Consider the following 15,970-nt stretch of genomic DNA (forward strand, 5'->3'; position numbering starts at 1 on the left):
TCCTAATCAATTGAGATCACTCCTCAGGAGTCGGAGAAGCTAAAAAAGGCGCAAACCCTGTTTGCAAATAAGTATGAAGAGAGAGTGAGGGCAATAATTTTGAGTTTTGCTGACACTGTAGGATCATCATTGGTGTATAGCAATATGAGTAAAGTTTTGGATATGTGGAATGAGCTCAATGGAGACAAGGTTGTTCTAATGCTTATTTTGGACAAGTGGAAGCCTAGGGAGGAGGACCTAGAACTTATATGTGTATCTTATGATGAGGCAGGGGCTGACCCCATTATCAAATCCACTTGTGACGTGACAAAGGATCTAGAAAAGTTAGCAAAAGGAGTAGCTAATGCAGAGAGGAACATCAACTTGTATAAGAAAGAGTACACTAAGCAAGTGTTTGAATTATTCTGAGGGGGTTTTGCCAGTCCAACTCAATTGAAGGACAAACAAATATGGCTTAATGAATTAGGAGCCAACCTATTGTTAAGGATAAAGGGAATCATTAATGCAAATGATACTTCCCTATTTGTCAAAACGGTTGACGAAATAGAGAAAATTAAATCACACTATGGTTTCCTAAATTCAGAGGTCAATAAAATGAGGAACTCTTGGAAGAGGTTAGCCAAGACAAAAGGGAAGGTTTTTAACTTCTCATGGCTTGCTGATGACATGTACCAAGACTGGACAATAAAGTATGCAGTGCTGGATGTAGAGGTTCAAGAAGAAGCCACTGAATGACAACCGGCAAAAGGGGGCCGCTAGAAAGTAGAAAAGATTTTGTAACTTCTTGTTGGAACAAGAAGATTGTTGTAACAATTTTTTTTTTTTGAAAAGGGTCCGAAGCTTGTATGCATCCATACTATTATAAATGGATACCAAGACTAGTTAAGAAGGATCACAAGAATTTGTAAAGAAACTCTGCAGAAATATATCTGGGTTTTTCTAAGTTTACAGAGAATATTCTGAGTTTTGTAAGTTTTTTCAAAATGAATATCAATATACAGACCATAAACTTTTGAGCCTAGAATTTGTGTTGTCTTCTGGTGTGCTTTTAAACATTTACTGGTTTCATTTGGGTAATCTAGGGTTATTCAATTGAACATGGATTGTAATGCAGTCTTTATAGATATGTTTCTTAGCTTTATTCTTTAGGAGAGGAATTAAATATGTGAGGAACATCTTTGTCAGCATGTTATTTTGTTGGAGACTTTGAATCTGATGAACACTGTCTAGTCTAATAAGGAAAGACTCTTATATATGTTAGGCATGTATGGGGTTGATAGGAGCCTAGGTGAAGATATGTATGGAGATGTTTAATTGTGAAATCCTTTTCTAAATTTAGATGACTCTATGGCCTGGATAAGGCACTAGTATCAGTTGTAGCTCTCTTTCTACATCTCTCGTAGATCAATACTGACCATGAGCATAAGCTTTCTTTTATTATTTCAGTTAGTGTTTTGAGGTGATAAGATTCACTAGTTTTGGACTGGTTTACTATGGATCTATTTTAAAAGTGTGAAATTATTCACAGAAGGTATACAAGCTTGAACTTTGGATAAGTTCGAAGAGTAGAAGGTTCTTGAAACGTTGTCATATGTTTCTCTGAGGTTCTTTTTCTTTGATCTCTTTATTTGCAGAGAGATTTGTTATATTTCTTTATGATGGATAAGATGGGAATACGAATTTGAGAATAACAAAAGTGTCGAGTCTACTGGGGAGAGTCATAGTGTGTATCCAAATGCAGATAGGTGCCTGGATTAGTTCAGAATATTGTTTGGATATATGTGTTCAAAATATTTTGCTTGACCTTTCACTAATGTGTTCCTTTCTCTCTCTGAAAAAATCTTCATGATTTTGATTTTTTAAAGATTAGTAAATTTTCTGTGTAAAGCTTGTTTCCATATTTACCACAGAATTTGTGGGTGGCGACTCTGATAATCTTAACCAGTACTTGTGAAATAATTGAAATTCTTTAAGGAAACAAGCATAATGCAGAGAGGAAAAAACACTAGATCTATCATGAAGAAGCATCCTCATGAGACGTTGCAGGAAGGATTACCTGAACAATTACGTAGAGGTTAGAAGAGATCATTGGTTCATGAGCTATCTAATGCTGCTTGGGTGCAGAAAAGCACTAATATGGGTAAGATATCTGTAAAACCTATTTATGCAAATAAGAATTCATCTTCCCGTGAATCTGAGAATGATGTTCTAGGTTTCCATTCTGGTTTATTTGGGAATGTAGAAGATGTCCATTTTTGAAATCAAAGGATATCCCATGCTAGTTTTTCTGGGAAAGACAGAACTAGTTCAAACATAGTCAAAGATTCTGTACCTATAGCAATTGATGGAAACATTAGTTTAATTGATATTGATCAAGTCAATATCTCAGACTTTGAAGAAATCTTCCCTGATGAAGATAATGTATCCCAGGAAATAGAGGACGTGAATAGGAGAGTCCATCATTTGATCTCCTTAAGAGCACAAAAGGAAGCAAATAAGGAGAGAGAAGTAAAAGCAAAGTTGATGGAGAGAGACAGGCTCCTAAGACAAATTGCTAACCTCGAGTTGCTTGCCCAAGAAAAGGCTCAGAGTGAAGAAGAAGGCCCTGTGATTAGAGAAATTCTAGTTCCCAAGGCCAAACCAACATATAAGTCAATAGTCCAACCAAATAAGGAAGTTCTTAGTGATCCACAACCTGCTAGAAATGATGTTGATAAAGGAAAGCAGAAATGGATGGAAGATGGGTCTAGATCTAAGACTACAGTGAAGATCTCTCACAAGCTTTTAGCACATGAAAGAGAGATGGAGAGAATGAGAAAAGAGAAGGATGATTTACAAATGGAATTAGAAAAGGCTAAATTAGAAGCAGCTAATCAAGAAGTCAAAAGGAAGATTAGCTACCTGAAAGCACCCCCCATCACATTTCCTTCTATAGATCATAATAAACCTGTTCCTCAGCAAATCCCACTCCCTCCTGTTAAAATTCAGCCAACTCTTCCTGTTAGCACTGTAATAGCCAATCAAGCCTCTGGTACTAACCCAGGTAACCAGATCTCTCTAAATTAGAGCCCCAATGTAATAATGAACATGGGTAATAACCATGCTATTAACCCATTCTAGAGAAGACCTATTAACTTAGAACTATCTAGGTAGCTCTTTTTTGATGGAATCCCAGGGTACCCTAACCATGTTCCTACTGAGTTAAGAGACAGACTTCATAAATTTGCTGGAAATAATGTGATTAGTGCAGAAAAGCACTTAAAATCTTTTGGCAACTTGATCAATGATTATGAGATTGTGGATGAAGTTGTCATCATGAAACTATTTGTACAGTCTTTAGTATATGATGTGAGAGATTATTATAGAGGTCTTCCTATGAATAGCATTGGGTCTTGGGAGGATTTTAAAAATCGCTTTCAGGAACAGTATGGTGATAAAACAAATGTGAGTTTCATGCTTAATGAGTTTAACAATATTAGAAAGTCTGATAATGAAATAGTCACTGATTTTAATGCTAGATTTCAGAAAGTAATGCATAGATTGTATCAGGTAATGAGATTATATGACAACATGTGCCTGAACACTTATTACAATGCATTTGATTCCAAAATGGCTTATATTTTGACGGATAAAAATCCACATAGCCTTAGAAATGCATTTAGAATTGCTATCAATGTAGAGAGAAATAGAAAAGCATCTGGAAAATTAGGAAGAATAATTGATGGTAGGCTATGGCAGGAAACAAAACAACAACCTAACAAAGTTGCTAAAGAAGAAGATAAAATAGAGAAGTTAGTGACTGCTATGAAAGATCTTACTGCCAAGGTGAGCAAAAATGATAAACCCCATTATAACTGGGAAGACAGACCTCCCAGGTTGCATGACATACCCTTTAACACTACCTGGAAGGATGGTAAACCTCTGAATGAAAAGCCAAAAAATACTTAGAACCAAGATACCCCTGATCCTTTAAAAGGAAAAAATATTCATAATATAGAGAACACTCCTTGGTGTGTTGCTTGTGATGGGCCACATTCTCCTCATCAATGTGTTGTAGCTCAAGCCCTTGAAGAATCCATGAGACACGAGGCTGAGCCTGATATTAATATGTTTGAAACTATCATAGAGAGTGATGAGGAGTCTTTACAAAGTGAATTTAGTGATTGTGATGTGCTGGATAGTAAAAGGTCTTACCCAGGACAAATAACACTTGATTGGCATCCCACTTTGAATGTGGTAACAATCAAAGATGAATAAGTTCATCTCAGGCAGCCTAGTGATGAGGAAGTAAAAAATCTCACTAAGGCTGCTATAGCCAAAGCCGAGCACAATTGCAACTTAAGGAGCACTAAAAGGGATAGCGATCAAGGTGAAGCTAGTTCTATGTTTATAAAAGAGGTATCCCAGAAGAAAGCAGTGAGTAGTGCTACTTTGCCTCAAGCTAGTCAAGAGAGGAAAGATCAAGTTAAAGAAATACCCAAGGGTACAGATGATAAAGCTACTAATGATACACAAGGAGCTGCCACAATGAAAAAGGCAAGTCAGCCTAAGGCAAAGAAAGCTAAAGCTAATATTGAGTTGATTAGTAATTCCACATTTGAAATGACTCGGGCTCTCACCCAAATGAAGGTTACTATCCCATTGATAGAGTTATTAAAAATAAAAGAACATAGAGAGGCTGCTCTATCTTTGTTTTCTAAGATACCAGACAGTAACACATCTTCACTTTTCGGTTCAACTAAGGATGAAAACGATCAGGAGCTGCAAACCCTAGAGGTATATGTTGGAACAACTATTACCCAAGAACTCCACAGGTAGATCCTTTCTATGTTACTTTGTTAGTGAATAACCGGTTGATTAAAAATTGTATGATAGATTTTGGTGCAGCTGCAAATATAATGCCTTTTGGTGTTATGAAAGAATTAGGACTGTCAGTGAGTACAATATATGGGAAATGCTATGCTATGGATAACAGAGAAGTGCCTGTGATAGGTACAATGAGAGATGTTGAAGTGAAGATAGCAGCATTCCCTGAAGCGACATATAAGATGGATGTTATTGTAACTAACACCAAGCCTCATAATGGCATGTTATTATCCAGGTAGTGGGCTACAGTAGCAGGTAGAAATGTTCAGTTGGATTTGTCATATGCTACCATCCCAATAAATGGGAATCAAGTCAAATTGTATAGAGAACCACATGCCCCTAGGGTAATTGGGAAAGTAGATCCTAACATGCTCAACTGTATGATTGATGTGGATCTTGATAATTTTAGATTACAGCCAATATTACCCCAATTGAAAAATATTGACTCCATTGTGATTGAATTAGAATCTCAATAGCATGGTTTGTGGCAAATTTATTTTGATGGAGCTTTCTCTAAAGAAGGATCTGGAGCAGGAGTTTTGTTTGTATCCCCATCAGGTATAATATTCAAGTATTCCTTCTTGTCAGCCTTACAATGTACAAATAATACTACTGAATATGAAGCCCTGCTATTGGGGCTTGAAGTTGCAAAAAGGCATGGAATTCAATTGTTAAAGGTATTAGGAGACTCAGAATTGATTGTCTCTCAAGTTAGGGCTAAGTATGCATCTAAGAATGATAGATTGAAAAGATACAAATATGCAGTCTGGGATGTGATTGAGCATTTTAGTGCTTTTTCTATAAATTGGATAGAAAGATCTAAAAATATCATGGCAGACTTCTTAGCAAATGTTGCATTAAAGAATGATGATGCAACACTAACCAGTATATCCACATTTGAAGTAAAAGCTAGGCCTGCCATTCTTGACAATGTATATAACTGGCAAGTGTTTGCTGATGATGAAGATATTGTCAGGTTTATACAGTGCATTGATGACTATGATGGGGAAAAAATTGACTGCAATGCCTTGGTGGAAGTGGTTGACAACAGAGAGACTGCATTTGGAAATGACTTGGTTCAATTAGAGACTAATGAAATACCTAAAGGGTTGGTAGAGCTTGAAGGTATGTTTAGGTACAGTGACAGTCATCTGCACCAGCAATCAACCACTAAGCTAGATGAGTTAGAGGAAGTAAACTTAGGGACAAAATCATCCCCTAAGTTGGTATATATTGGAAAAATGTTGCCTCCTCATGTCAGAGTGAATCTCATTAACTTATTAAAGAAGTATAAGCATGTATTTTCTTGGTCTTATGAAGATCTAAAGGCATATGGACAAGATTTGTTTCAGCATGAAGTCCCTTTGCTTCCAAATGCTAAGCCTTTTAGACAAAAGCAAAGACCTATTAACCCCTTGTTGGAATCCAAGATGCAACAAGAACTAACCAAATTAAGGGAAGGGGGAATTATTAAGCCTATAAGGCATTCCTCATGGGTCTCAAATTTGGTCCCAGTGAGAAAGAAGAATGGGGACATAAGACTCTGTGTTGACTTTAGAAACCTCATTGTTGCTTCCTTGAAGAATAATTATTCTTCTCCTAATATGGAAGCTATGTTGCAAAGAGTGTCTGGCTATGACTTATTATTAATGATGGATGGGTTCTCAGGGTATAACCAGGTGTTGGTAAAAGAATCAGAACAATTCAAAATTGCTTTCACCACCCCTTGGGGAACTTATGTGTATATAAGAATGCCTTTTGGTTTGAAAAATGCTGGAGCTACTTTTCAGAGGGCGATGGATGTATCTTTCAAAGAATTTATCAATATCATCATGGTAGTATATCAAGATGATTTGACATGCTTTTCCAAAAGGGCGGATGACCACTGTGGACATTTAGAACAGGTTTTCAGTAAGGCTTTGGAATTTGGGGTGTCTTCAAATCCTAAGAACTGTCATTTTGTTGTTACTGAAGGGAAGCTGCTAGGGCATATTGTCTCTAAAGAAGGAGTAAGAATAGACCCTTAAAGAATTGAGGCAATAAAAAATGTGCTTGAACCAAAGAATGTTAAAGGTATCCAATCTTTTTTGGGCAAAGTTAATTTTGTTAGAAGATTTATTGCAAACTTTGCAGAGATAGTCAAGCCCATTGTCAAATTGCTTAAAAAGGATACAAAATTCTGCTGGGATCAAGAAGCTTCAAAGGCTTTTGCTAAGATCAAAAGGGCTATTCAGGAGGCACCAGTGTTGAAATCCCCTAATTACAGTAAGCCTTTATCTTTGTTTTCTTTTGCTTATATCACACATTGGCTGTAGTTCTATTACAAAAGGATAATGAAGGATATGAACATCCTATAGCTTTCTATAGAAAATCTTTACAGGCTGCAGAGTTAAAATATGAAATCATAGAGAAGTAAGCATATGCTTTGGTAAAAGTTGTCAAAGCTTTTAGGCAATATCTTGTTAATGCACAAGTAGTTGCATATGTCCCACATGCTATTGTCAAAGATATCTTATCCTAGTCTGAGGTCACAGGTAAGAGATGTAGATGGATAAACAGAATCCAGGAGTTTGATTTGGAAATAAAGATCACCAAATTGGTGAGAGGTTTAGGCCTTGCCAAGATTATGGTTGAGTCAAACCTTCTTGATGTTGAAATAAATAATGTTGAAGTTGAGAATATATTGGTCACCAGTATTGAAACACAACCTTGGTACTTAGAGATAGTACATTTTTTAAGGGATGCAACATTTTCAGAAGGAATGACACATAATCAAAGAACTCTGAAGTTGAAGTCACATAAATATGTCCTTGTTCGGGGTGATCTATTTTGGAGGAATAGAGATGGGGCTTTACTAATGTGTTTGGATGAATCCCAAGCTAAGAGAGTTTTAACTGAAATGCATGATGGAGTGTGTGGAGGTCATTACTCTGCCAAGACAACTGCTGGTAAGATAGTCCAAGTTGGATATTATTGGCCTACTTTGTTTAAAGATGCCCATGAATATGTCAAGAGATGTGACCCATGCTAGAAGTTTTCATCAAAGTTGAAGTATGAGGGAGCTTTACCCCTCAACCCAGTCATAGTGGAAGCCCCCCCTTTTGTCCAATGGGGTAATGATTTTATTGGAGAAATTGTTGAGAAATCAGGAAGAGGTCATAGACTATTTTACTAAATAGATTGAAGCTATACCCACTAGGAGAGCCACAAGTAAGGTTGTTATTGACTTTCTGATGGATAATGTTATAACTAGATTCAGAGTCCCTGTAAAACTAGTAATGGATAATGCCATGAGCTTCAGGTCATAAGAGTTTGTTGAATTTTGCACTAGTCATGGAATAATTATGTCTTACTCTTCACCTTATCATCCCCAGGGTAATGGGAAAGATGAATCTAGTAACAAGAGCCTCTTGAATATTATCAAGAAAATCCTGGAAGAGAATAAAAGGTCTTGAGACCAAAAGTTAAAATTGGCTTTATGGGCTGATAGGGTTACTGTAAAAAAGGCTATTGGGGTCTCACCTTTTGAATTAGTTAATGGCACACAATCCAGGGTGCCTGTCAATAATTTGCTTCCAATGTATAAGTTCCTGCGAGTTGAGGACATGGAATTATTTGAACCTATGGAAGATGGGATGATTCAGATAGTGGAAGTTGAAGAAATTAGAACTCTGGCCCACAAGAGGAATCTAAAGGTCTAGTTGCGGTCCAAATACCTTTTCGACAAGAGAACCTCATTGAGAAAGTTCCAAATTGGTGATGTAATCATTCAATAGAATGCGAAAGGATAGGATAAGGGAAAGAATAAAAAAATTGAGTCACTGTGGATCAGCTCCTCTGTGGCCTATGATCTGAATGTAAAGGACTCATATTTTTTGAAGAATATGAATGATAAAGTATAGGAATTTCTAGTGCATGGACAATTCCTGAAGCATTACTTCTCTTGATGTCCATGCACAGTAGGTCCTTGTTTGTATATATTTAGATTTGCTTTAGTTGTTGTTTTTGGGCTTGTGTTTGGTCTGTCTCTCTAGAGAGTTTTTGAATTCTTGTGTTGATCTTGCGATCAACCATCCCCAGTCAGAGCCGTTGTTATCACTATTTAAAAAATGGGTATTCTTGTCCCATAATTGGCTAAGTCTATGAAAATTTTGAGTTTGGTATGGCCTTGTTACCTCTAAATTGCTTTAGGTCCAAAGAGGGTTTAGGGTTTAAGTCTTAATCGCTCCAGTGTCTGAGAAAAACCCTCTCTTTCTAATTCTGTGTTACTTTATTCACTTAAAGAAGGGTTTGTTTGTCGTCAGAAGTGTTCCCCCCTTTCTTATTTCTTCCTAGGTAGGTCTAGCAGTGCACTATTTTTCTAAGGCTTTCCTAAGGATTTAATTTTAATCGGGCTCCTAACCAGTGAGTAGGTTCCTTTTAATCTAGAGGCGTGTGTGATTTCGCAGCCCTAAGATGCCCGTGAGTTACTGTTTGCAAAGTGGTGAAAGGCGGAAGTGGGTCTGACATCTAGGTTTTCACTAAAGATAAATACCAATCAAGTTCCTTTTGATCAGATGACTCGCACAGTTTCACTGGGAGAAGGTGCATGATGTTTATCTTTCATGAAGTGGTGAAAAGGAAAATGGATCCACTAGGCAGTAAAAACTGAAGTTAAATACCGATATAGTTCCTTTTGATCAGATGGTTGGTGCTATTTTGCAGCCCTAAGGTGCCTGCGATTTAACCTTCGCAAACTAGTGAAGTGACATGGCAGCCACTTGGTCAGTCTTGTGGCAGAATAGATGGATTAGACCACTGACGAAAAGGCAAGTTGTCAGATACATGTGGCAGACCTGAAGTGGATCCTGTGGAAGTTGTTCAAAAAATAAAAGATTGACACGTTGGTTTCCTTTTCTAGTCAGTTGCCAGGTTGGATGACGCTAAGTCAGAGGGCCCATTGCTACCTATTAAGTTTGTTAAAAGGTGGGTATCTCAAAGAGGATCTAATGGTGGGTGCTATTTCATAGCCCAAAAATGCAAGGTAATTACCATTCACGAAACAATGAAAACTGCTAGCCTTAAATGCTTGGTGCGTGGTTAGTGGGGTTAGCCGCCAGTCATATGATAAGATAAAGACCGATCAAGTTCCTTTTGATCAGATGGCCTGCATGGTTTTGCTGGGTGAATGTGCACGATGTTTAGCTTTCGCAAAGTGGCAAAAGAGATCTAAGCTTGACGCCGAATGAAGAATAGTCAATAAAGTAAAATTCATGCAAGTTTTGTTGGATCTAATGGTTGGCGTGATTTCGCTTGATAAAGAAGCATGGATTTTAGGCTTTGCAAAATGGAAAAACAAGAAAGTGATAGAAACACAGACATTTTGTGATCCGTTGGAGCGAAATTTTTGAGGTCATTCATGAATTCAATTCTAAGGCGATGGCCGAAGCATGTGGTGTTAATGTCGTTGTTAAGAACCCGATTGCCGTATATACACTCACATATATTGAATGTAGGCATCATTTCAAAGAGTTGTTGTGGAAAAATTGGTGCAGAGCAGAGTTCTTCAGGCCAAAAACAAGTTTTCTTATATCTTGCTTACCAGTTACTTGAAAGTTTGATTGAATTGTGGTTTTGTTCTATTAAAGAATTGTTGTGATTAGTAATTGAATTACTTGCATATCATTAAGATGGCACCCAAAAGGGACTTCATAGGGAAAGTTAATTACCAGGAGAGAGCAATTTATGATGATTTCCTGGAACAGTTGTCTATGTCCACAAACGTAGCAGCTAAGGTTAAAGAATTAGTGCCTAAGGCTCCTCGCTTGAGAATAGGAGAAGGATTGTATGACAAGGGTAATTGGCTAAGAGACCCACAGATAGGGTTGTCTGGTTTGGGTTTATTCAAGGTGGGATTTGATATGAGACACTCCCCAGCCCCAATGAATAGTATTTAAGAGTTGGATGTAGGTAAATTGGTGGTCCCTGGAGTGTTCATCGACATGTATCTCCTAACTCAGATTGCACACAACTATGACCCTATTACCAAAATTGTCAGGGATATAAATGGAAAAACCCTCATTGAAATAAATGATGATGAGTTCATAAATGTATTTGGGCTCAGTGAGGAGTCTAATTATTTGGAGCCCATTAATTTTAAATCATTGGATCAGGTCTACAATGCACAGAGGAATCATCTTCGAAATGGCAGAATTCTTTGTTAAAATAGGTGGGTTGACTGTTGTAGGACCTAATACCATAGAGCCTTTCTCCTTAAATTTGTTCACTCTTAGAGCCAAATGATTATACTGGTCACTCTGCCAGATTTTTGGAGAGGATGCTGAAGTAAATATGCCGACTCATTACATGCTAATGGTAGCTCAAATTTTAAATCATTCTCTCGCAGTCACATTTGATTATGCCCCCTATATTACTGATGCAATCCATGAAGGCTTGATAGGGATTAAGAATGGTAAGGTGGATAGGCCTTTTGGATGGTACTCCCTCCTCATGCATCTGTTTCTAATCAAGGGTGGTGACTACTTTGCCAATGACATGGATCTGGTGAAAGAAAAGGATGGGGAGAAAATGCCAGTTCAATTATGGAGCACAATACTGTCATGGGACAGGGAAGATGCTAGCTACCTAAAGTTTGATAAGTGCTTTGCATCCAAGATCAGAATTCTTTTATACTTAGAGAATCCAAGGGTCCCTAAAGCTCTTTTGGAGTTGCTTAGGCCAAAGGAGTTTGTTGAAGAAATCAAAATTGTCCACATTTGGGGTGACATGTACTTGTACCTTGTTTCCATAGTTTTTAGAGTGTATGGTTTCAGAGGCACTCCATTTTTGTTGCCATATGAAGTCCCACTAAAAGTAGGAATTGCAGAAGTCCTCAGGCAGATTGGGAGTGTGCAAGAGGCAGAGCTATCTAAAAGAGGAAAATGAACCATTTTCCCTACAGTTATAATAGCACATCAGTTTGTGATTACTAAAGGTGGGTGGAAGTGTTTCGAGGAGTTCTTTCAACCATACCTATTATCCACTGCAATGTCAAGGTTTTCTGACCCTGAAGACTTCTTTAATAGTATGTTTAGGAAGAGGGCAGTATGCAAAGGCAAACCTCACCAATTCCAATTCCCTAAAGACCTCATAAGAAATGAGTTTGATTTGGATGAGCGGGAGCTAAGGAAAGAAAAATGGGTGGCCTACAAGAAGGCTCTAGATTTTGTGCACCAATTTGACACCAGCTGTGACCCTTTGTCCAGTTTTCACCCCTTTGAAGAAAAAGAAAATTTCTTAATTCTTTGCTTTGAAGATGTAATGCAAACATTGAGGAAGAAGAGGGAAGCAGTGTTTAAAAACAACCCTGAAAAGGCAAGAATAGTTCTCGCTAGGTCTACATCTGTTAAAGCAATCCCTCCTGGTGACTATGTGCTACATAGAAAATCTAAGTAGAGTGTGTTGGTGCCAACAATAGGGGATCCTTCTACTTCAAAAGGGAAGAGGAAAATACAAGATGTCATTGACATTTAGGAATTCCCAAAGAAGAAAAGGATGGGAAAGGAAGTGCAATCTAATGAGCCCTTGTATTCGCCATCTCAATCCGCTATTCATATAGGAAATGAACAGGCAGCGACTGAGCAATTGTTGCAGTTAGGGAGTCTTGGGGAGATAGCCTATACCTATGATGAAATAAAACATGGAATGCCTCAATAGCCAAAAGATGCTGAAATGAACATAACCACCAATGAGTTCAATGGCCAGGAAATGGATCTTGCCATTAAACAGGCCAGTGAGGATTTCTTAGCTGATAACAACATTGTTACCTCATGAGCTTTCACGCAATTTGTGTGGAAGCAGAATATTGATAAGTTTAATGCTAGATGTGAGAAGAGGAAGAGTGAGAAGCCCCACAAGGATGCAACTATGGTGGAAGAAGAAATAAAGCAAGAAATGGTCACTAAGTTTAAGACCATTACTCCTGAGCAAGGAAGGGAAATGGTAGCAAAGGCTGGTGTACTCATCCTTCCTAAATGGGATATAGTAGATGCCTTGGTTCTAGAGGCAGTTAGGAAAGAGACCAAGCCTATGGAAGGAGTAACCTTTAGCAAGGATAATGCTGCCCTAGTCATGTGGTCTTTGAAGAGAGATGAAAATAAATAGAAAAAGGATACCCCAGAGTCAAGCTACCTTGGAGGCATGATAGTAAAGAGGATACAAACTACTGGAGTGGTGGAGGCTACTAGCACAATCTTAGAAACTAGAAAATTCAGTGTTGCAGTGGCAGAGAAAGAAGCAATGGAAAAGGCAGTTCTCCAAACTAGGTTAGAGATTGTCCTGAAAGCTTACAATGATGCCAAAGGAGAGGTAATGAGCTGAGACACTATTATTGCTAATTTGAAAAGCCAATTGGTAGGTCAATAGCATCAAGGTGAGTCCTCAAAATTGATGATTGCTTCTTTTGCTTCACAACCTCCATCTACTAGCCCTATCATTGAATTCCCATCTTCCCCTGCACCTTCTAGTTCCTAATCAATTGAGATCACTCCTCAGGAGTTGGAGAAGCTAAAACAGGCTCAAACCCTGTTTGCAAATAAGTATGAAGAGAGAGTGAGGGCAATAATTTTGAGTTTTGCTGACACTGTAGGATCATCATTGGTGTATAGCAATATGAGTAAAGTTTTGGATATGTGGAATGATCTCAATGGAGACAAGGTTGTTCTAATTCTTATTTTGGACAAGTGGAAGCCTAGGGAGGAGGACCTAGAACTTATATGTGTATCTTATGATGAGGCAGGGGCTGACCCCATTATCAAATCCACTTGTGATGTGACAATTGATTTGGAAAAGTTAGCAGAAGGAGTAGCTAATGCAGAGAGGAAGATCAACTTGTATAAGAAAGAGTACACTAAGCAAGTGTTTGACTTATTCTGAGGGGGTTTTGCCAGTCCAACTCAATTGAAGGACAAATAAATATGGCTTAATGAATTAGGAACCAACCTATCATTAAGGATAAAGGGAATCATTAATACAAATGATACTTCCCTATTTGTCAAAATGGTTGACGAAATAGAGAAAATTAAATCGCACTATGGTTTCCTAAATTCAGAGGTCAATAAAATGAGGAACTCTTGGAAGAGGTTAGCAAAGACAAAAGGGAAGGTTTTTAACTTCTCATGGCTTGCTGATGACGTGTACCAAGACTGGACAATAAAGTATGCAGTGCTGGATGTAGAGGTTCAAGAAGAAGCCGCTGAATGACAACCGGCAAAAGGGGGCCGCTAGAAAGTAGAAAAGATTTTGTAACTTCTTGTTGGAACAAGAAGACTGTTGTAACAATTTTTTTGTTTTTGAAAAGGGTCTGAAGCTTGTATGCATCCATACTATTATAAATGGATACCAAGACTAGTTAAGAAGGATCGCAAGAATTTGTAAAGAAACTCTGCAGAAATATATCTAGGTTTTTCTGAGTTTTGTAAGTTTTTTCAAAATGAATATCAATATATAGACCATAAACTTTTGAGCCTAGAATTTGTGTTGTCTTCTGGTGTGTTTTTAAATATTTACTGGTTTCATTTGGGTAATCTAGGGTTATTCAATTGAACATGGATTGTAATGCAGTCTTTAAAGATATGTTTCTTAGCTTTATTCTTTAGGAGAGGAATTAAATACACGAGGAACATCTTTGTCAGTATGTTATTTTGTTGGAGACTTCGAATCTGATGAACACTGTCTAGTCTAATAAGGAAAGACTCTTATATATGTTAGGCATGTATGGGGTTGATAGGAGCCTAGGTGAAGATATGTATGGAGATGTTTAATTGTGAAATCCTTTTCTAAATTTAGATGACTCTATGGCCTGGATTTAGCACTAGTATCAGTTTGATTTCTCTCTCAATTCAATTCTTTTTTTTTTTTTTAATTAATTTTCAATTCAACTCTTGCTTTGTAATTAATTTATCTTTTGTAATAAATTAATTCTATTTGCATGATTAAATGGCAATTTATATTAATTAATTAAATATGCAAGGATATTTAATAAATTAAAATGGGATAATTGATCAAAATGATATTCTTGGAAATGATTCAATTAATTAAATAAATATTTAATTAATATTGAGTAATTGATTTGCCATGTGATAATTGATGATTAAAGAATTAATAATGTGCTCAAGATTGATTTAATTGCCTTTGGTTAGGACCTTGGTGATGTTGTTGAGATTAGGGGCCCATGGTTTAGATGACCAATTTTAGGGTATTACATTTTCCCCTCTTTGAATTAATGTGCGAGCAATGCGTTGGTTCAAAGAATGTGTGATGTCTAGGAGATGCCAGTTCTGAACTTGATTGATTAGGAACTAGATGAAGAGCTAGGTGTTTAGCTTGATTCAAAGTGACAAAGCTAAATGAAATCTGATTAAAGTGATATCGATCCCGAACTTGATTGAACTAAGGAACAATAGAAAACAAAAGATACCGAACTTGAACTTGATTGATTAAGAAACAGATCTTACTGATCTAGAACTTGATTGAACTTAGATATAGTGAGTGATGATAAAAATTGATCCTTAACTTGATTGATCAAGACACGATGAACGAAGATAAACTATCCAGCTTGATCAAAAAACCAATACTAAACACTTGCTTAGATTGAGTGTGATCAAAGATACTCTTTAAAATTTTGATTGAGTTTAAACAAATAATCAACTTGATGTGAAGTGATGAAACTGATTAAAGTTAAGAGATTAATTCAGGAGAAGGACAAATATTAGCTTGATTTGAAGCAATGAAACTGGTATGCCTCTAGTGATTGATTTGATTCAGATGATTGGGAGATCTCAACTTGATGTGAAATGATAAAGCCGAGATGCCCCTTAGCAATAAGAATTGATTTTCTTTGGTTGAAAAGATTTTGCTTGACTTTTGATGAAGATTTGAAAATTTTCTCGACTTTAAGATATGAGGTCATAAGGTCAGAAGTATGCCCCCTCGGGAGCAAAATCGAAAGATAACGAGGGTACATGATTATAGGCAAGTATGTGGCGAAAATAAGTTATTTAAGCACAAATTGATTCTAAGGTATATTTGAAAATTTGGCGTTGGTTGCTGAGAAATTGAGGGCAAA

The sequence above is a fragment of the Cryptomeria japonica genome, chromosome 1 (assembly GCF_030272615.1).
Source record: "Cryptomeria japonica chromosome 1, Sugi_1.0, whole genome shotgun sequence".
Taxonomy (NCBI): domain Eukaryota; kingdom Viridiplantae; phylum Streptophyta; class Pinopsida; order Cupressales; family Cupressaceae; genus Cryptomeria; species Cryptomeria japonica.